The sequence below is a fragment of the Vanessa tameamea genome, chromosome 16, assembly GCF_037043105.1.
Source record: "Vanessa tameamea isolate UH-Manoa-2023 chromosome 16, ilVanTame1 primary haplotype, whole genome shotgun sequence".
Lineage (NCBI taxonomy): Eukaryota > Metazoa > Arthropoda > Insecta > Lepidoptera > Nymphalidae > Vanessa > Vanessa tameamea.
The window spans coordinates 717,799-741,327 of record NC_087324.1 but is presented as its reverse complement, the minus strand read 5'-3'; the positions used below and the strand labels follow the sequence as shown (position 1 = coordinate 741,327).

General features: G+C 30.9%; 1 protein-coding gene across 1 annotated transcript in view; it reads left to right on the top strand.

Moving 5' to 3' along the window:
* Positions 1-21,952: 21,952 nt before the first annotated feature.
* Positions 21,953-23,529, top strand: part of LOC113403565 (knirps-related protein-like) — a 62,203-nt gene continuing 60,626 nt past the window's right edge. Inside the window, exon 1 of the mRNA XM_026644144.2 lies at positions 21,953-22,234. The gene's annotated coding sequence lies outside the window, so the exon portion shown is untranslated. The remainder of the gene's footprint in view (positions 22,235-23,529) is intronic.

Genomic DNA, 23,529 nt, shown 5'->3' with positions numbered 1-23,529 from the left:
ACATTCGACTTCAAAATGTATGAAATGAACGATATCAAAATAATACGATCATTTTTAACTTTGCCGTTTCGTAAATTCAAGTCATTTGTAAAAAATACATTGGTAAAGAAGGCATATTATTCGATACAAGATTATATTTTTTTTAGCATTAGCAGCCTGTAAATTTCCCACTACTGGGCTAAGCGTGTATTTAACTAACATGACTGTACTTTTAGACGTTGAAAAAGAGTAACTACGGAGTTTCTTGTCGGTTCTTCTCGGTAGAATCTACATTCCGAACCGGTGGTAGCTTTACTTAATATAGTTTGTTAAATGACGATTCAAAAGTGCTTGTAAAAGCCTACTTGAATAAAGTATATTTTGATTTTGACCTTTTGATTTAAGATAAAAGAAGATTATTTACAAGATTCTTAGTGATAAAACATTTTAAACAAAAGCATTAACTAATTTTCAATAAAAAAATTATTGTTTTATAAATTAAATAAAACAATAAATGTTACAAAAAATGTCCATTATGACTTAGGACATATATAATCAATTACAACCGAAAACGTGATATTAAATACCGTCCGATTTTTTAAAATATCACAATCGTAACAAAAAATAGAATTCGCTTTGTGATACTGAATATAATACATTGAAATAGCCTCTAAAAGGTGCAAAATGAAAAAAAAATTAACAGACAGTTACACATTGCACTGAACCCCATTTATTATAAACGTATTAAGATATTATCTGCCAACAAAAAGTCCTTTCAAATTACTCTTAATCCTTCCTTTCATCGCTATTAATATTACAAGCGATTATCACCTTTACGACCCTAATAATACATATTTGTTCCGTGTCAATTTTGCGCAAAGAATTGAAAATGAAGACATTCTAAAGGGTTGTTCTTCGATAAATGATTTTGACTTCTATAAGTTGTACATAAAGGTTATTATAGCGTATTTATATTTAAAAGTCAGTAAGTTCGTTAAAAAATGTACTTATTCAAGTCAAGAACAATAGCGAACGTTTAGTGAGAGAAGTATCTTGACATACGTGAGCGTGTCGACTACAGAAGCTATGGAGATTTACGAAATAATTGTACTACAAATAAATATATATCATAATTTATTTGTTTCGTAATAAATCAACGTTAGTTGTTGTGTCGGTAAACAAAATAATTTGGGTATTTACGTTCTGGATACTGATGATATAATCATCATAGACATAGCGCCCATTAAAATTATATGAGATAAAATTCTTGTATTAACAAAGTGATTTTAAAGGATGATAGTTCAATCGGACAATATGCTTGCAATTAAAAAGACTGTAATTGAAGATCCAATGATATCAACTGCAAGCGTAGAAATGTATTCTAAATGACCATGAGTTTAAAGAAGGAGTTTAAGGAAGGGTTACTTTAGGTACCAAGATTCAACACGAGATGCTCTTTTTACTTTGCATCACAATATATACTATACTATGATACACAGTAATCTTCCTCTAATAATCATATTTTTATTTAATTTATTATTAATATTATCAATTTGAAAGTAACATTCTATCTGTCGGTTTCGTTTTCACGGCTAAACTGCTGAACCGAATTTGATGAAATTTGGTATAAAAAAAAGCTTGAGTCCTAAGGAACCTTCCTTATGCTTAAAACTAAGTTAATTTAGTAATCTTACCATTTTTTTTTTATTGAATTATTTAGACCAAAAACTCCAAGACAAAAATCTATAATTGTCATTTAATGATATCAATTAAATTCACTATATATTATATTCAGAACATTTATATTATTATTTATTTTCAGAATATTTCAACTCAATACTTAAATACATACAGAACATAAAAACGTACAAACTATAAAAAAAATAAACCACTACACTAATTGTTTTCTTATTTATTTAATTACTGACGAACAAAGAACGTTCACAAGTGCAAGTGCGTTCAAGTAACCGAGCGATAAAACAAATTAATTTATTATTTGTCTGTTAAAAAAATAACCCCACATTCTTTACTAATAAAAACTCGTGATGGACCGTCGCGTGGAGTATCTTCGTTTTATTTAATTCACCTTAACTATGAAAAAAAAACTGTCATACATATATTAGCTAAATTGTAAATTATTATTATCTTAGCATTATGTGAGCAATGTATGCAGTTAATTTTAACAAATATGATGTAAAGCGGATGCGATGATATTTTGATATATGAAGGAAAAGAGCATATAGCCTTATGTACGTCAGAGAATATCATACAACATCGACCCCAAGTAATTTTAATGAGGTAAGCGAATAAAATAGTCATAGCAACTAATAAATTCTAGTGCGAATTTCATTTCCGTTCGTCATAAATAAAACTTGAAATCTACGGATGATTTTATGGGACTTGTTTTTGAATCCCTAACATCCCTTAGGTTAGATGATGCTCGATTTTTCAGCGATATTTCATTTTAATTTTATTACTTAAATCATAGCTACGTTTTTATATGAATAACTAAATAGATGAGTAAAATGTTTTTTTTTTTTAGTTTTGCACGGACCGAGCCCAGAATGCTTTACCTTCCTAAGATTGCTTGGAGGAGCATTTTATATTTGGGGTGTGATATAAGATAAACAAACGAAAATATTCCATACTTGTAATTTAGATTTAAATTTTTACTCATATCCTTTGCAAAATAATAAATCTTAATATGAACTAAAAAAAACGCCTAAGACAGAAGAATCAAAACAGACAGACAATAGTCGACGCTCACACGTCAACGTAGCCTTGTGCTCCTTACGAACAATGCGCAGATAAGCCGCAATTACCGCGACCGGCGATTTGGCGTTAAATTCCGTGCGCACGCGCCGAAAGTATAGAAACAGATCGTGGTAATGGTGGTGGTATACATGAATTTATTTAAATTTAAACTGATTAATATTATAGAGCCGAGATGGCCCAGTGGTTAGAACGCGTGCATCTTAACGTTGTTTATAATTCATCTCGTGCTCGGCGGTGAAGGAAAACATCGTGAGAAAACCTGCATGTGTCTAATTTCAACGAGATTCTGCCACATGTGTATTCCACCATCCCGCATCGGAGCAGCGTAGAGGAATATACTCCAAAACCTTCTCCTCAAAGGTAGAGGAGGCCTTAGCCCAGCAGTGGGAAATTTACAGGCTGTTAATGTAATGTAATGTAAATATTAAAATTATAACTTATATTAGACAGCTCAAGATGAGTAAGTATCTTATGGATGAATTTTTACGATCAAGGTTCAAGCCAGGATCAAACCAGATTCGCTATCTGCTCAGAACAAAACATAAAACAGAAATGTTACTTCACTCTCCTATTTTGATGGAACGGCAAATTTGACACGACCGGAAATGGTCCAGGTACAAGTCCAAAGTTATGAGCTTTAAACATAAACGGTTGCATTCAACCAACGCCGCAACCATAGGCGATTCATTACTTGTTGATAAACAGTTAATGCCATCTGCGATGATGAATAAGATCGCACTCTGCAGTCTTACAAAATTGCCATAGTAATTGCCATTTTATTTGAGACTTCCTCACATACGAACTAACAGTCAATATTTAATTTAATTTTACGAGGAAATCTCATAAATTTATGTAAAATTTTTGATACAATTACACATTACTCAAATTTTATTACTATTTTGATAAACCTTGAAAAGCTTTTTGCGTCATTATTTATAAGTGCAATAATTAATATTTGATGTAATAAATATCTTTGTCTCAAGGTCACCTTAATTAAATAATCATGGAACAATTTAATTTTAAAATGTATTTTACTTTAATATATAGTTTAATTATTATAATTATATACTGAGTATAAATGGAAAATCCAGAATTGTAATATACATATATAACAACACGTCACAATTTTTTTTATTACATACTTAATAATATTTATCATTTCTACTGATACTAATTTCGTGTCTAGATTTTAAATTTCATAATGATAAAGATGTACACAAAAAATAATTTTGGGACTTTATAATTCTATAAATCAGTCTTAAAACAGTGAGATTTTAATATAAATAGATAGTGTTATTTAAAGTAAGAAATCTGATTATGATATTATAATCTATATTGTATTATATTTACAACTATTATTCCATAGACTTCGTTTTGGTTACAATAAAACTTATGCAAGATATTTAAACGATTAAATTCTGAATAAACAACTTTTGATCCTTTTCCACATTTAAACTCATTCATATAAGAATCATTAATAGCTCCTCCACCTAAGTTCCTAGCTCGGTGTGGAGGTCTAGGTGTACTGAGATAGCATCTCGGCGGAACCTGCGGTCATCTCCGATCGCTGGATTCCATTCACGTAGAATTTTAGCCCATGTTTGATTTAACACCAATTATGGACTTCCCTGTTCTTGGATTTACATTGTGATTTGTTTCTCGTTTTTAAGATTGTAACGGTTCGTTGCAAAGCATTATTGTTTTATTGAGAGTTATTAATATTGTTTTTGTTTATTTCGCAGCTTGAGTGTTTCAATTTCAATTTCAACAATATATGTAATATATTACAATATCACAATCAATCAATTAATGTCCAAATAAACTAAACAAATACTACACATCATAACTAACATATAAATAATTAAAGGAATATTTTAATCGACCACTCTGAAAAATTTTAAATGTGCCAAAAAATTATATCTTTTATTTTAAACGTTAGGTAATTGAATAAAGATATTGATGCTTTACAAGGTATGTAAACTCGGAGAACTATAAAGCGACGGACATAGAATAATACCTTGAGGGACACCTATTTCCCAATTCAATTTGTCGTCGACAATAACCAATAAAATGTATACGAATGTTTGTAATCGATTGTCTCGCCCAAAGATATGCATGAGGGCCAGTCATTGTTGTGTTTTTTCCACATTTTCACAGTGAAGGGACTGTGTGAACTATGGCGCGTCAAGGTCAATCCTGTCAAAGGCTGATAAAGATACAAAAACAATCCAGGCATTCTAACATCTGTTATAACTTTATTGTCTGCAAATAAGGTACAAATGTTCAATATAGTGAATTTGTCAAATGTGAACGTGGAAGATTTAATTCCAAGCATTGTTGCGAGTTTTTGCTCGATTGTTTATCGATTTTAAATTGAATAACCATTAATTTTATCGATAAATTTGTCGAGTCTCGACTTTCACAATATTTATAATAGTCATTGAAATCAAATACATTTTTACAATTGAAATCAATTTAATACTATAAGTTACTGCCGATTCTATCGGTATATTTTTTTCAAATCGTCTAAACTGTAAGTTTAACTTCATAAAAAGTGGCAATAAAATCGATTCATAAAGAGAAATGAGAGAAATCAGAGAGGGATGTGAGGAGATCATTGCTGGCGAGTCGTGGGCGTAATGCGGTTGACGGGCGGCGATGGCGGGATTTGGAATAAATAAACGATTTAACATCGTCATGAGGGCTTACTGTAACCCGAGACGGGGCTAGGACACCGAACTCGTTGGCCTTATGAGCGCAAAAATGAACAGTCGGTACAGGCAGGAAACACGACATTACGCTTTTTATTCGATATTTGAATTTCATTGATCATATAATTTAATTTGTATTATAAGTCTGTTTTATACTATTTGTAAAATGAACAGAGGATATTCTCACACATATATATATTATTATTATTAAAACAGGCACTATAATATAGTAGGAATAAAAGTTAAGAAATCAATTAATTCCTAAAGAAGGTACAGATAGAACGAAATAAAAAAAAAACTTAGCAATTGAAAATTGCGTTTCGACTGTGTTTTAATATATTTATTTAAATGTTTTTTGTTGCTGACAGTACGTACGCTATAAAGCAGATGACACATGGGAGGTAAACAGTGCTGATCATATCATACTTGAAGTTTCAACTGCACAAGACAGAATAACAGTAAAATAATTACCTATTTATTTAATGTATATTTCACGAGCTACTGTGGTAAGTGGCATGAAAAAATATATAGGCGATCCTTACGAGCTACGTAGTTTTAGTTAGACAAAGTAAAAACCAGTTCATGCATGATTGTGGGTAAAGATATTTTTTTCCCGATAAAATGATTACTATACCAAATGTGTCTATAGTAGATTTGTATAAGATTCAGAATATAAAAATGTACGTTATGATAACCTATGAGTTAGCCTCCGTGTATTTTTTACTCCATTGATTTGAGTCCGTAACAATAGACTTAACATCAACATGGTCAACCTTCTTCATTCGCTCATTTTTTAAAGCCAGAATACTCTATAAGCACGACGTAAACAAAACTTTTTACGTAAATTTTTTTACACAGCAAAAAGCGAGATTTGTTTTCAATTCAAACTGTACAACTTAAAATACATGGAAATCTTATTAATAACTAGTTGTTACCTGCGGCGTCGCTCGCGTTTCTGTTTATTAGTTCGGCCGCGAATGAGCAACAGACAGAGTTACTTTCGCATTTATAATATTAGTACAGATATCAAATTACACATCTAAATGAAATAGCTTGGTTTAATACGAAAATTAAAATCATATAATGGTCATTGTGGTCGTTGTGAATCTAAATGGTAGGTGGTAAAAAAAAAACTAAAATTATTATAAATTATACCTCCATTGCTCCTGCAAAGTGAGTTGAAAACATATTAAGGGTACTTTGCTATTAAATCTACACTTACATAAAGGGACGAACCTTATGGCCGGCGGCGGCGCGCGGCGAACACAAATATAAATATTGTAACAAATAGGTTTGTTTGTACAGATCGCACTTAAGATAAACCTATATATAACCCAGTTAGCATTTAATTTCTAGAACTTCCCGTCTAAGCACATATGAGCATTTTAATTACATTTCATGCAAAGGAAACTGTCATGATGCGTATCATATTATGCAGAAAATATGTTATAATTTAAAAATGTTACTTGTCATCCTCGTTGAGAAATATTCTTCTATATGAGATAGTGGGGGGGGGGGAATGCAGATTTACCTGTACTGAGGTCGCTTAGCGTGGATCATTTAACTTGTATCCTTTATTATAAGCTCTTGATATTTTCTGATGACCTTTGGTCGGGGTTTTGATTTTTTATATCAATGTTTTATTTTTAAGTGTTTAAATTTTCATATATATTAAAACAGGCCTGTGTAATGCTACCGTTTATGTAATTTAGATCGCCCCGTTGGTCTAGAGGCTAAATATAAGACTATAATATTCCGAGGTTTTGGATTCGAACCCCTAGTCGGGACGGTAAAAAATTATTGGGTTTTTCTATAGAAAAATTCTCAATTACAACTCGGAGTCTGGAAGTGTGTACACTCCCGTGCCTCGGAAAACACGTACAGCCGGTGGTACTTCGCCTCATCACTCCACCACCACCACTCTTTGCGGTCATGTCAGACTTGCCTTCTCTCTATGTGGTAATACAATATGTCCTGCATATCCTGCGTAATTGGCTGGTCTCCCTTAAGATTGGCCGCTGTAACCGAAATCGGTCGTATCGCCACCATCATCACCATCATCTATTTTAGTCTTACCATTCCATTATAACTCACCACTAGTAGGATAATACAATGCCTATGTTCTTAATCAAGCAAATTTCATGCTTTTATCTTTTTTATAAACCTATATTGCAAGCTTTTATTTAAACATAATAGATTTAGTTTTTTTACATAAAAAAGTGTTGTAGACATTAAAATATATATTTAAATGTGGTTTTATATAGTCATCGTTTATTACTGTACCAGTTAGTATTATTATTTTTTAAATATTTCCTAAGCTTATTATAGCATAGATAGAGCGAAAAAAGTTGAGCTGTTAATAATTTAGTTGCTAAAATAATTTGGTTTTTGATATTTTCCTACTAAAAATAAAGTTTTACTTATTTTTAATCAGTGAATTATAGTCAGTTATAATCCTGAGTAAACAAAATTATAAAGAAGGCTTTTCTGAAATAATTATGGTATCAAATCATCGGTATGATGAATAGAAATGAAAAAACTGGAGAGTCCATTCCAATTTTGAAATCACTTTTAAATCCTATAAGTGATTTTTCTTTTTCATTTATTTTGTTGCCTAATAAATTTGATTAAATACTATGTATAATTTTTAATTTTGTTAATAGAAGAAATATAAGTGACAGAGCAGTCAAAAATCAGTTTCTCCGATGCATCATCATAGAATAGACCTCAACGCAGTAAATGAAGTAAATTGATTTGTCGCAACCGCCAGAGGAACCGCACAGTACGACCGCACAATAAACACTAGATATGCCATGATAAGAAGAATAATTCTCTAATATATGAACAGTATGGGGTTTCACACGACGTTGCAGCTTGTTTATAATGTAAATTATTACTTTGGTTGAAATGTTATTGTGTATAATTATATAGTATCTGTTTCTGAACATGGAGCAAGTTCTTCCAATAGACTTAGTGTGATGAAGCTCAGTCTGTAAATACTTTAGCTAATGATTTGAAATAAAAGAATCGAGTCTATTTAATTTTTTTAATATACAAATAAATTATTTTTAATTTTTCTCAAAAACTAAAATTATTCTCAATAGTCACTAACTTAAACCTTATAAGGAACCAATCAATATGTTTCTTTATTTAGTTAAACTAAACAGACTAAAATAGCAGTAGTATGTATGTCTTGTATGTAGAAGGATTGGTGACCTATGATGACTGAAACCGCGGATAGACTAAGGCCCCATAAAGCGCTCTATAGCCATATGCAACGTGGACCCGCACAGGAGTTAGTGTCAATACCGGGCGACTGAAAGTTGAAAGAGAATCGGGCTTTGAGAGACTCATAGGCCTTAACACTACAAATCGCTCTAGCCATTTAATTATATACCATAACGTGTTTATGTTTCTAGATTAATCTATAATTTACTTACAGATAACTCCCTATAAACCATAAAAATAAAAATTACCGTTAACAGTACATTTGCACAACAACATAATATAAAATACACAATTTACAATAACGTTTATAAAAATCAAAGTATACTTTGTTCGAGTAGACTCCTTACAAGCAATCATTACGTTTAACATTTATGAATAGAATCGTAAAACTTTATCGCGGAACCATAATGCAAGTCAACACTATCGCCTCAATATTTTTTATCGAATAAGTAGACTCCAAAACTTTTCTAACCCAGTTTTTATGTATTCAATAATTACTGAGTAGGAACGACGAGCAAAAATTATATTCAAAATGTTAATTTATGTTTTGATATCGAACTACTTTTTTTGAAAGAACATACGTTGTTCACTTGCGTCACTTTGGCATTGAAATAATTAATTATTATAAGTCAATTACACTTCGAATTAGAATATAGTAATATTGTACTGTTTATCAGAAGAATTGCTGATGAGTGGTTACACTGGTATGCAAATGCCGTTTATTACATACTGGAGCTTATTCCACCACACTACTTGAAGGCGGATTAGTGGATACACGGGTAGCAGAATTTCATTTAAATTAGACATATGCAGGTTTCCTCGTGATTTTTTTCTTCGCGAGCACGAGATAAATTATAATCACAAAATAACCACTTGGAAATTCAGTGGTACTTGCCTGGATTTGAATCTGCAATCATCGGTTAAGATGCATACATTCTAACCAATGGGTCATCTCGGCACTTTGATATATGTAAATATTATGTTATAAAAAACGTTAATAGATCAGGCTTATAACATAATAAGAATAATCTACTTCACGAACCGGTGAAAGCTTTCGATTCAGTTCAATCGAGCTTCCATCGTAGCGTCTGCTTAAATAAGAAGAAAACATTTGGCTTTAGATTTACAAATATGTTTTTATGTAACCTATATTTTAAAATAAAATATCACTAGGCTGCTGTTAATTACAAAGATTTTAAAAATTAAAAATAATAAATGAATAAAAAATATATTCTTATTTAATCTTGAACGCAACCAAAAACAATAAAAAGCGCGTTTACGGCAACGAAAACGCATGGATATTTGACAGATCCCGTATCGAAGGCTCACATCTGAAGACAGGGAGTGAACAGTGGGTATTGTGCGCCCGCGCCGGTCAAGGCCTGTCCCGATTCACACACAACAATCAACTTTAGACATTGTGTGCTTTTTATTGACGACTGTACTGATACCATTGTTTCTTGTCTCCGGTATTATTACGCCTAATGGCTAATATTAAATTACGTGAATTCTGTTTACAAGAACTTAAATTAGATAATTGAAATAAGGACCTCGACCTTTGGCCGTGATTAACGATGAATTATAATTTAAGTTAGCTCGTATGAGATCCATTCATTGTTGAATTTGTAATCGGACGTCAGTTTTACTTTATAATAAGACACAATAGCGCAGTGGTTCACGGGCCGCCTAGCGATGTAAAAAGTCGCAGGATCGATCCTGACCCCTTGGGCTATCGACGTCCCCACACCTAACACAAATGATAAGCTTAAAAAGAGGAGAAAATAGGAATATTAGTAATTCCTTTATTCATTTGGGACGTTGCTAGTATTCTTTTTTTTTTTACTAATTTAATATTTACCTTCAAACGAGCAATGATCAATGTCACAAATTATATTAGACTAATTTTAAGGGTTTGGTTGTTAGGTAATATTTACACAATATATTTATAAATTATTTTCTATCTTTTATGTTGATGTTTAAGCTGTATTATTTTAAAGTTTCATTAAAATCTATTCAGTAGTTTTTGCGTTAAAGAGTAACAAATATGAACACACAAACTTTCGCCCCTATAATCCTTACTGAATTTGATTATATCTGTAGTTATAATTATATGGTTTAAAGTTGTATAATATCTATTGATTTTATAAAGTTCGTATCCAACAGAATACATAATCTAACGAAATATCTCTTTTAGTGTTACTTTAATCTATGTTGGGGCATCAAAGCCTTAACCACCTTCTTTATCAGATCCCCTTCACAAGTCACATTCCATCTGGAATACACAATTTTTTTGGATAATGTTTTCTTTCTTTCTTTAAATCTATTATTAATTGCAGAGTTAAAATTAAATGAAATATAAAACAATTGTGAAACAAAATAAATACTTACATAAAGATACCTATTTCCGACGAAATCAAATGGAAGTCATCGTACTAAATATAAAACATTTTAATGGTTATGACATAAAATAACTAAACGAGGCATAAAATTGCTATAGACACCGCTTTTATATCATTACATATAAAACTAGATTCATTTATTAAACTCTCATTAAAATTGTACCAGCAATAAAATTGATAAATATTCATAAGACATTATATGACTTATGATAAGAACTAAACAACCCATTTCAGTAGATCGTTGTTAGTTTAAAAGATGACAAGTAGTTGCGACTTCGTGATCTTAATATTCCTATATATACAGAAAATATCAAAAAAAAAATAAAAAATATAAATAATAAATGTAACTGATCTCCGCGATTACATCCGTATCTTAATTCTTTCCGTATATCGCATAGGCCGATCGCCGATCTATAGCTTAACCTCGATAAGATGGCCCAGTGGTTAGAAGGCATGCATATTAACCGATGATTTCGGGTTCAAACCCAGGCAAGCACCACTGAATTTTCATGTGCTTAATTTATGTTTATAATTAATCTCGTGTTCGGCGGTGATGGAACACGTCGTGAGGAAACCTGCATGTGTCTAATTTTAAAATTCTGTTACATGTGGTTTCCACCAACCCGCAATGGAATAGCTTAGTAGAATATGCTCCAAACCTTCTACTTAAAGAGAGAGGAGGGCTTAGCTCAGCAGTGGGAAATTTACAGGCTGTTCATGTTAATGTAAAAAATGATAAACAGAAAGAGGCAATAATGCCCGTAGACATTGGCACTGTAAAAACATTAACTGTTACTTACACGCGCTACCAACCTTGAGAACTAAGATGTTTTGATCCTTCAAACCGGAAAACAATAATACTATATTTCTATTGCTGTTTGGCGGAAGAATATCTGATGAGCTAGAGAGGATAATGATGACATTATTTGATACCTATTTTGATATCAATTATTTTATTATCCAAGCCTCAATTTTTGTACCACCAACTATAGTATGTGATATCCCTTATATAGGTAGCATTTTATGTATTAACAAGTATCTAAATTAGTGCGTATTTATCTTTATAGGATTTCTAAACTATTTATACATTTGAGTTGTAAATTAAAATTGTTGTTTATTTGTTTGTTTGATTTATTTTATACCTTGTAACGACAATTTATATTATAGAGTAAAATTAAAAATATTGTGTGTTGTATTTGAAATCCGAAGATTATTTCTTGATTAGTCTGTTCATGTGGACAACTTCAATACTTTTCGAACATAAAGTTTCTTAAACTGTTTTGTCCTTTCGTCGTATTGACGATAACAGGAGTATTTTGTATATGGATCGTATATGTGACGAAAGTAAGCACTTACCATCACGTATTTACTCCCCAATTTACTCGTCTTGACAAACTTGAAACAATGATTGAATTCCATCAAATATATTACTCCAGTTGACAATCAAAAAAATGTTACCAACATTATAAAAATATGTAGTTTAATATTTCTCTGACCTCAGCCTGTTGTGATTAAATATAACGATACCATTATCTAGTAATTTCTTGTATCGACCGTGAGAATCGAGTATTCTGATTGCATTTAACGAACACTATTTAATCTGAAGAGTTTAATAAACATCAATATATTACAGGCTTTGATTAATACCAGTCTATTAAAACTGAGCGTCATCTAGCTTTTACAATTGGAATCAATAGAAAAAAATCACACCAATAGTAAATACGTCACTGATAATCTTATATAAATAGTAGCAAACGGATATTATCAGAGCGTGATCGTCGGAGCCGCGGTCGCATTCACACCGAAGCCTCGTGATAAATTGACGACATTTATCTGTGGGCGATTGTATCAAAATATTTTAGTCGATCTTCGGGATAAGTGTCAAGATTGTAATGGAGCGGACTTAGTGTAGCTCCCTGTGGGACTCCGAACCTCTGCCGCTGTACAGACGGGCGTTTATGGCCCGCCTATTACTTAAACGTATCAGTGACATCTTATTTATAATTTTCTATTGTGTTTTAATGTCGTTTAAACACGTCAGTCAAAATATGTAGTATTGTCATAGCTGTGTGCAGATGTGCGAGGCAATCAAATGCTTATCTGAGGATTTTTCATAGGTTATATGACTTTCTCATTTTAAAAAAATTTATAATGAAAATATAATATAATGTAAAAATAAAGATTTTTTTATAGTCTCTTTAAAAACTGTCAAACAAGATTAAAAAGATTAAGGCATTATTGATGTTATTTTAAGATATTTTTCTTTCCAATAGCCTAGTAAATTATTTCGTGCTAAGTTACTATGAATATTGGAAATTCAATAATTATAAAAACGCTAAGCCACGAGGTTAAAGACCTGCCTGTTCTTGTTCTTAGAGTTAATTAGATGGATATTTCATAAGTATTACAATAAAAATATTGATTGGTTTTGATATGCCAAATTTGTTAAATGGGTCACCTGATTGTAAGTGGTCACCGCCAGCCATAAACTTCATGACTATAAGAAATATTAACGACATATAGTCAATGCGTCCGATTTCGGTAACTATATCTATTTGGTCACTGGCTTACTTACACTGGCTCACTCACTGTTCAAACCGGTAAACAGTAATACTAAATATTTCTGTGAGAGTGGTTGGTACCTGTCCAGGTAAGCATTTATAAAGCCCCGCCGCCACGTGATGATACTAACATAATAAAAAAATTACAAAAAAATTAAATAAAGCGTTTCTTATATATTTGTTAATCAAACTCAACGTATTATATAAATATTCGCCGGTCTGCAAAATCACATAGTTTAAATCCTTCCCTACAATCCGTATGGAATTGAATAACACTAACGGAATCTATTATCTAAATGAATAATTTAGCAGTAACGGGTGTGAGATTTGCGCTTTTAATCATTATGGTGTGATAACTTCGGCTTCCCCACAGACCTATGGCAATAAGGTCGGACATCCTCAAAACGTATAAAGCGATAACAGAATATCATAAACTAAATAACACAAAATCGATTTTCTTGTTAAACATAGATTGTTATTTCTATCTCTCTCTGACTCTATGTATGTGTGAGTGTATTCGTCTCTATGTATTTTTAGCCATTTAAGACAAACAAACATATACCCAAATCCAACAAATCGTTTCTATAACTCTATGACCCATATTTAGATCGAACTCGTAACCGTCTGCGCAGAAGCATTTTCAATATTCACTACATGTTCCTCGTCTATGAAATTACGTAATATGTTTGTATTGGAATAACACATAGAGGGGATTATTGCTTTAAAAGTAATCGATAAAGATTAATTCTCATTAAAGGAGAAAATCTCTTAAATTATACCGCGATGCTAAGCTTTAAATCTATGGACGGTCAGACTTAAGTTGAATATCAAGCGTCCCAAGCTCAGGGTCATGGGTTCAAATGCCGGATGCATACGAATTAGTTTTCAGTATTGTAGTATTTATTTCTAGGGATACTGGAATTCATAAGCCGTTAATAGATGCGTGTGTTTGTCGAATACACATTCAGGTGCAAGGGTATGCAATACACAGTTATAATTTACTTTAAGTTATATACGTATTGCAATAAGTTATATTATCCGTAATAAGATGAAGATTTAAATGACTTTTGGTAATAAGATATATTAAATTACAAGCAGTTGGTCGCAAATTTAGTCGAAGATTAAATTATCTTTTCACACTAATTCAAATTTGTATCACTTAATAAATTTTGGCAAACATTTTTGTAAATCGAATTCAGCTCCTTGAAGATGAATGGTGGATTCATAGAGCCATGCACTTTGCAGTTTCATCCACGGCTGATTATATCAGGATATTTTTAACAGCTTAAAATATTGACACACTTTTGCCAAACTGAGAAACGCATAGACATATATTAGTTGTCAGATACTGCAAAATGAAAATCAAAATAAACTTTATTCAAGTAGGCATTTACAAGCACTTTTGAACCGTCATTTTACAAATTAAATTAAGTGAAGCTACCACCGTTTCGCAATGTATATTCTACCGAGCGGAACCGGCAAGAAGTTCAGTAGTTGCATTATTTGCTACTGGCTATCTGGTGTTTACCATTGTACAAAATAACGATGTCCGAGTACGATTTAATAACGATATTCACCAGACCGATTTTGGTATTTGCGTCCTTTCATAGCAGATACAATTGCGCCGGAGTCATTATGGTGCACTTGTGTGTGTTATCACAAGTACACACTTTATTTACTTCATCTCATAATCAAAACACGATTGGACAGAGACTAGCAAGACTATTCTAAGCTATCTGAGACATAGAAGCAACAATGCTACGATACTAACTGAGAATTTCAAGAAAAATCCATTAGTTTTTATAGACTCCTTGAATTCGTACCGAACAGCAGTCACTGGTTTCAATCGTCCGATATTATTGCTGAAGCAAATCGATCGGATCGTTTTGCTACTAAACTCACAAGGTAGACTATAATAACATTAACTCGGCAATATTCCTGTTATAAAAATCATGATTAATACCTAGTCCTTGTTAGATGTCTTTTGTCATTTTGATCTTTCTTAAAGGCTTATTAACTAAATTTATATTTACATGAATATAATATAATTATAACAAATATTTATTTACGGACTATAAATACTTAATTAGTGCTACAACTATTCTATTTTCATTTTAATACTTCCTCGCAGATCCAAACGTTTCCAAAAAGTAACTGCGTTTTTAATCTCTTTAAAAGCTTATCCTATTTATTACTTTGATAATCTTAAATAGTTTTATTTAAACAAAAGACAGTAGGAGGCGTCCAGACTTTTGTTTATTGATTTTTAAAGAAATGAGGATTATATTAAGGCGATTTTGTGGTTTTGTATTAAAATATATTCGTCTTAGAGGTATTTATTTCCGAATTTGACTTCGTATTTTGACAACATGTGTTGCGTATTAAACAAATCCCTGTTGCTCTTGCAGGTATAGAAACTACGCTTCGGTTGCATTCAGTACTTTTAACGTATCACAAATACTTTTTTATTCTTCTCGTTTATAATATTTTGTTAGATTTATTTTAAAGTATCAACAGATATAATAAATCATACCCGCAATTTGAGAGAAACATAAAATATGAACTAAATTAAAATTTTATAAATAATGTTGCATTTAATTCTATTCTAAGTATACCTATTTGCTATAAATTTATATATTTAAACATTTATAAGTTTAATAACAATAAACTATGAACAAATATTTCTTTTCTAAGTATTAAATCGAATAATTATTTGTACTATATGTATTAGCTTGCAGGTTTTTAAATTAAAAAAATAATAGCAGTGTAAACACAAAGTCACAAAATAGAACCGTTATTACAATCAGCCGTACCTATTTGCTATGTGACATAATGCGTATTGGCGACATTTTACAACAGGTCAACGTACTCATCCATTCAAGACTTAACTTTTAACATATTCAAATGAATTCGAGCCATATAACAACAGTAACAAGGTTAATTTTTGTATGAATTAAATAAATATTAATCAAGTAGACGATACATAAATCGTAGCGAGCTCCCTAAAGTATCAGAGTATCGGATTAACAACTCTAAACGTACGGACGGTATCGTACTTGGATGTGTTAATTCAACGGAGAAAATGATAGGATTTTAGGGTTCCTTATATGAAAATAAATATTCGATTTGATTAAATAAATAAATAAATAAATATTGGACAACATCACATACATTACTCTGATCCCAATTTAAGTAGCTAAAGCACTTGTGTTATGGAAATCAGAAGTAACGACGGTACCACAAGCACCCAGACCCGAGACAACATAGAAAACTAATGAACTTTTTCTACATCGACTCGGCCGGGAATCGAACCCGGGACCTCGGAGTGGCGTAACCATGAAAACCGGTGTACACACTACTCGACCACGGAGGTCGTTAAAATATGAGTACATTTCGTAGACTGAAAACATAACATTCAAAAAAATTCAAAGTGTTGCCACTTTTATTAATAATGTCATAAATTGGCAGTGCACTATTCGGATTAAAACCTATTTGTAACACCACAGGTATTACAAGATGACTCATTATATCGTTCACGCTTCCAATCAGCATTCAACAACACTTGAAGTGTCATTGTTTTTTAGAAGAATAAATACTAGTAAAAATAATTTTCAATATACCTACTCGTGTTAATTATTATGAAATAACATTTTAAATTTGGAACTATTTAAATTATTTTTCTTTTTTCATTTATACATATATGATAAAAGTAAGATATTTTGAGCTTAACCCGCGCGGATACATGTCATAACAAAATAAAGATTATAAAAAAAAATATTAGTACTAGGTGATTAAACTTGCCTGCGACGCTTCTATCAGCTAAATATATATTACAATTGAGTTTAATTTTTCTATATATGCAAATGTAAAGTCCCGCTAGTGGTCTAAGGCTCTTACCCTCTTTACGGTGAGTTCAGAACTTAATATGCCACGCTGCTCCATTTGGCAGAAATTCATCCCACTCACAGTTTCCTTCCAGATTCCTCACAATATTTTCTTTCATCAGCGAACACAAAATAAAATAATCGCACATGTCAACTCAGTGGGACCCGGATTTGAATCCACAATCTACGTTTGAGTTACACGTGTTCCAATCGCAGGGTCATCTCAGCACTTCATCATTTTATTATAATATTAACAATAAAATTAAAATATTTTAATATCAATTATATGAAACACACTTGACCATCGAACTAAACTAATAAATATTAAAAAAAAAGGTCCGTTATTCAATACCGACCACCACTATCTTGTACCGACGTATTTAGGTACAGTCGGACTAATAAATATGCTGGTAGAGTCAAACTAATAAATTTATTGTAAAATTAAGACGTATGAACGAGATCTAATCTTCTCCTGTGATTTATGTAACGGGGATGTATTTTTTTTAAATGAATGTTGACTCTATTAGGCAAACGTGATCTGTTCTCTTTGATATTATATAGAAATACTTTAATCTTTAAAAAATAATGATTAATTTTTATTCATTTGATAGTTAATATATGGATGTTTGTAAAGAGAATTTGGTAAATAGTTGTTACGCTATATATTAGAGAATCACGTTAAATTTATAAATCAAATAACCAATGCTGGTTGGTGTTATCACATGTGGCAGAATTACGTTGAAATTAGATACGTGCAGGTTTCCTCACGATGTTTTTCTTCACCGCCGAGCACGAGATGAATTATAAGCACAAATTAAGCACATGAAATTTCAGTGATTTTGAACCCTAAATCATCGGTTAAGCTGTACGCGTTCTAACCACTGGGCTATCTCGGCTCAATCAAATGTTCAATAGATTAATAATAGACTAAATAATAGTTTTAACAATTTCACTGCACTAAAATAATGCAGATTGCTAGATATGCTTATAAAAGTAAAGCAACAGCCTGTAACTATCCCACTGCTGGGCTAAAGCTTCCTCTCGCTTTTGAGGAGATCTGAGAGCCTACCACACACTGATCCAATGCGTATTGGTGGATATGTATGTGGTAGAATTTCATTGAAATTACACACATGCAGGTTTCCCAGGAGTTATAAACACAAATTAAGCACATAAATAATTCATCGATGCCTGGGTTTGAACCCACAATCAGCGATTAAGATACAAGCGTTGTAATTCATTCTCATCCATTCCTATATTTTCCTTAGTCGTCGAAAACGAGAAGTCTAACAAACGTCATCACCACTCAATATTACTCACCTAGATTAAAAATATGATAATATAATACAAAACAATATTATATATTAGAACAATACCTAATGTAAGCGTTTATTAAAGTATTCAACACTATTATTTACAAAAGTATATTTTTTTAATTATTAGTAATACTAAAAAGCTAACAGTAAATTTCTATAAGTTATCTCGTAACGGTACGAGTAGTGCCGTAAGGATAAAAAACAACTGACGTCACAGGGCAGGGACGGACCGACCCTTTCCTAAAAAACATACCGTTCGAAACACTTAGGAACACTTACACTGGTCGTAAAACAATTTGCGCTGCGCCGTTTTGCGCAAAATTTCTTTTCAAGGAAACCCTGTCTAAACGTGTCGGCATACTTTTGCAATTTTTTTTATTACTTTTACTAATTGTCCGTTTAACGGGTGAGTTTTTTTCATTTGTACATGTTTGAATTGTTTTACTTTATTCATTATAAGTGCAATTTTTTAAGAAAGTTTTGTAACTCACAAACTTTCAAAGTTTTAGTATATCGGTCTTGATTAGTTTATTGCTAACTTATGTACAAACAAACTGTGAAACTTCGTTATGGGACGTTTATTGACTAAACAGGATTTTATTCTTTTATTCCATCGCCCAATATATTACAGATTTTTAGATCAGATGTTGCAATGTAATATATTTAAGTGTAAATTAAACTCTTATATTACATTATATTTATAATTATACGTCGAAAATTGTGGCAGTATATACCTATTACATCGGAGCCCAAATTTGATAGAGTTACAAATTTTTACAGACAGTGTTTTTCTGATTGTATTTTGTGTGTATTAACTTTACCAATGCTCACGCAATGAAAACAATTCAAGTTCGTAACGTTTTGGACTTTGTGCAAGCCAATCTACTGTCATACACATATATTAGTATTTTTGTATTCCAGTTTGAAGAGTAAGTAAGCCAGAGTAACCACAGGAACAAGGGACGTGACATTGGTTCTGTCTGTTCCCAAGATTAGTGGCGCATTGGCGATGTAAGGAATGATTAAAATTTCTTACGGTGCACATGTCATTGGCAATGGCGTCCATCGTGTGGCCCATTTGCTACCACCTATACCACAAAACTAATTTAAAAAAAAATCTTGTCTTTCGTGAAAGACCAAAAACGTAAAATAGTTATGGCGTTTTTCATTCAAGAAATTGTTACAATATTAAAAAGCTGTTTGGTTTTTTTTTCTTTCCTTAAATGATATAAGATAAATTAGGCTGTGATTTTACTCACGTCCTTCGGATAGTAAGTAAAGTCGTTTATTCTGGATCTTATAGTACATCAAACGTATAGATATGCTTTTCCATGGGATTACATAAGTAAAGGTATAGAGAGTGAACACGTGTGAACACACAATTTTGCCCTATAACATATTAAGCACAGCCCCCTGCCCTCAGTAAGATTGGCTGCCGCAGTCAGGGGTTCATCAAACAGTTCATATTAAAATTTCTATTTTTAAATTAATAAACATTAGAAATTGTGTGTGGAATGTGTGGAGGTCTTGGTTCCATATTAATATGTTTATATGATATATCTTATGTACATGAGTTCAAAACGTTTACTAGAAGAAGTGGCAATGTTAAGACTGTATGATAGGTTTTATGTTATCTTAGCATTTCCGATTTAAAAATGCACCATTTGTAAAAAATACATTATCGAAAAAAGACATATTATTGAACACAGGATTATAGAGATGATAAAAAAGTGTGGATCTAATACTTGTTAAATTTCAGGCAGGATAAATTATATATACATATATCATTGTATTTAATAACGTAACTTTGTATATCAAATGATGGAAAAGAGTAACTACTGAGTTTACCGGTTCGGAATGTACATTCTACTACGGTGGTAGCCACACTTAATATAGTTTTGTAAAATGACGATCAAAGGAGCTTGCAAAAGCCTTCTTGAATAAAGTTTATTTTGATTTGATTTTATTTGATTGTGTTATTTGATTGAATTGTTACATAAGTATAAACTGAATACAAGTATAATGCAATAGGTATATAACATTCTGTATGGGAACAGAATTTTTGCACAATATATAATATACTGTACACAATAAATAATAAATAAAATAATAATATATAAGTCTAATTTATTGTACCTTTAGAAATATGTTATGAATATAATACGAACACAATAAAGGCAATAAATAAAACTTTACCTATAGGTAAATTATAATAATTAATTGTCTGAATATTTAATAAAATGTCTATAAATATCTAGAACTAATGTCTACGTACCAATTGATCAAGATGGCTTCTTATGTACTTATTTACATATAAACAATTCTACATATATAAATTTTATCCTGACATAATGTGTAATGGTCAATATTAACATATACATATTTATATTATAAGATTTATAATGTAATTGTATTTTTCTTTATATTTTTGAAATTTAGAACTACATACGTAGTGATGTTTTTTTTTTTACATAATTTAAATTATTAGTACACAGATATAAAAGCCATTGTTTGAAATTTCGATTTCGAAATAAATTCAAAAGCAAATTTCATGTTCGACAATAAAAAAAATAACAAGTCATATAAATAAATTACGAAAATTAACGCTTATGGCCTCATCTTAGTTTTCATTTTAAATTTTATTTTGAAGCAATATGTAATTACGAAATGACACGAAAAAACAAACAAGCAACAACAAGGCAAAACAAGATGTATTAATAGTTTTAAAAATATTATTTAGTTTTACAGAATATACAGTTTTAAAATAAAATGAAAATAATTAAAACGAATATCTATATATGTTATATTTTTACAACTCGATCTCTTAGACTTAAAGACAATAGCCATCGAAATGCAGGCAATAAAATCATCCTTACACAGATCTAAGCTCGCTATCAATGTATGGTTTCATTAATGTGTTAAAGTTCAAGCTCCCCACCACAAACCATAACGCACGAGTATTAGAAAGAGGGACGGGCATACATCGAAAACTATTCGAAAGAAAGAGACAGGTATATAGATAGAAGGTACGTTAGAGACACACCACGCCCCTTCAACGATCAGCTCGCCGTGTCCACCTCTGAATGCATTCGTGCGCGCGCGCCGCCGAAGCAACACGTTCTGTGTTCGAATTTAGAAATGAATTTTATGAAAAAGCGTGTTTTTAAAAATACGCGTGCTTAGAAATGAACGTATTTGCACCGCTATTAGCGCGAGCTGAGAAAGTTATTTAGGTTGAGTTTTCAGTTAGTTATGTTTGAACAACGAAAGTGACTGTGATCTCTGAAAACATTATCGGTTTCAGCGAAGCCGTGACCCTTGTGTAACTAACTGTGAGTGATTGTGGAATTATTGGTTTTTGTTTACACCAAAGATACTAAGGTAAGTCAGATATATAGTGTAAATTATTTAAAGGTCTTTATTGGGTTAAACGTATTTCAAAGGATTTTAAAGGATGTTTTTATTTATTTATACAATGAAATCTAAATAATAAAAATATACCAAATATATTTTTGACGTAATATACATTTACTAAAACCAATAAATTATTTTAATGTCAAAAAAAATATATATTACAATTACGTATGTAGTAAATGCATTTAAAATAATTAATTTATAAAAAAATTATAACACTCTACATGCCTTATTAAAATTAATACATCACAAGAACTTGATACATAATTATTTATGTATCATTGTATACTTATTGAAATGAACTATAATCTAAAATATATAACTCAACAGAGTATTTACAACAATTGAAAATGTACACACATAATTCACGTAAACAAATAGCACATACAAAGAGTCTCCCGACTCTATCACGAAAGTTGTTTTAATAAAATTTGCACCAAAAACATGTTACTTACTGAAAGATAGAATAAATTTATACATATTTAATCTCCTAAGTTAATATAATTATAAATGAGGGCTTAAAAATGTATAGTCTCAATACAATATAGCGTAAAGTAACCCTTTTGCAGAGACTAAAAGTTATCCCTATAAAAGACTTAAACGCGCTACTAATCCTTCATTTTGTTTTAAAAACTTTCTTATTCAGTAACTAATCCTATTAATATTTAAACTATTTAAAGTATTAAGTAAACTTAAGAACATAACTCTACATTTTAAGTAATGAGAGATAATCTTTTAAATTAAATAAATTAAATTAGAAGTTCATTTCACTAGAAAAAATATATTATTTTAAATAGTATACGTTTGAAGATTGTCATAAATAAGCACGTGGAAATTTATTATTTTATAAATTATATTAGATACTAAAATTCCGTATTAATTATGAATATTTTGGAAGGAAATAAACATAACTAGAGAATTATGCTCAATACACATTTAAGTATAACATACATATGTTATATATTTCTATAAATAAATAAATAGATATTTTATATGTGATTTTAAATTAACACAATAATCATTATTCTTGTTAAAAATATTAATTCTAAGGAAAAGACATAATTGAGTCTAATTTTATGAAGGCAACCTAAGTAGAGTGAATAAACTATATACTTTTTAGTTAAAACATAATTATTGTAAGAAAGTTTATTATTAAAATAAAGATTTGATATTCCGGTATCGCCTCATAATTCCAGAAATATTTTTCAACGTTATTTGATCTGATCGCAGTTTCTTTCGATCTCTCTTAATAATTTCACGGC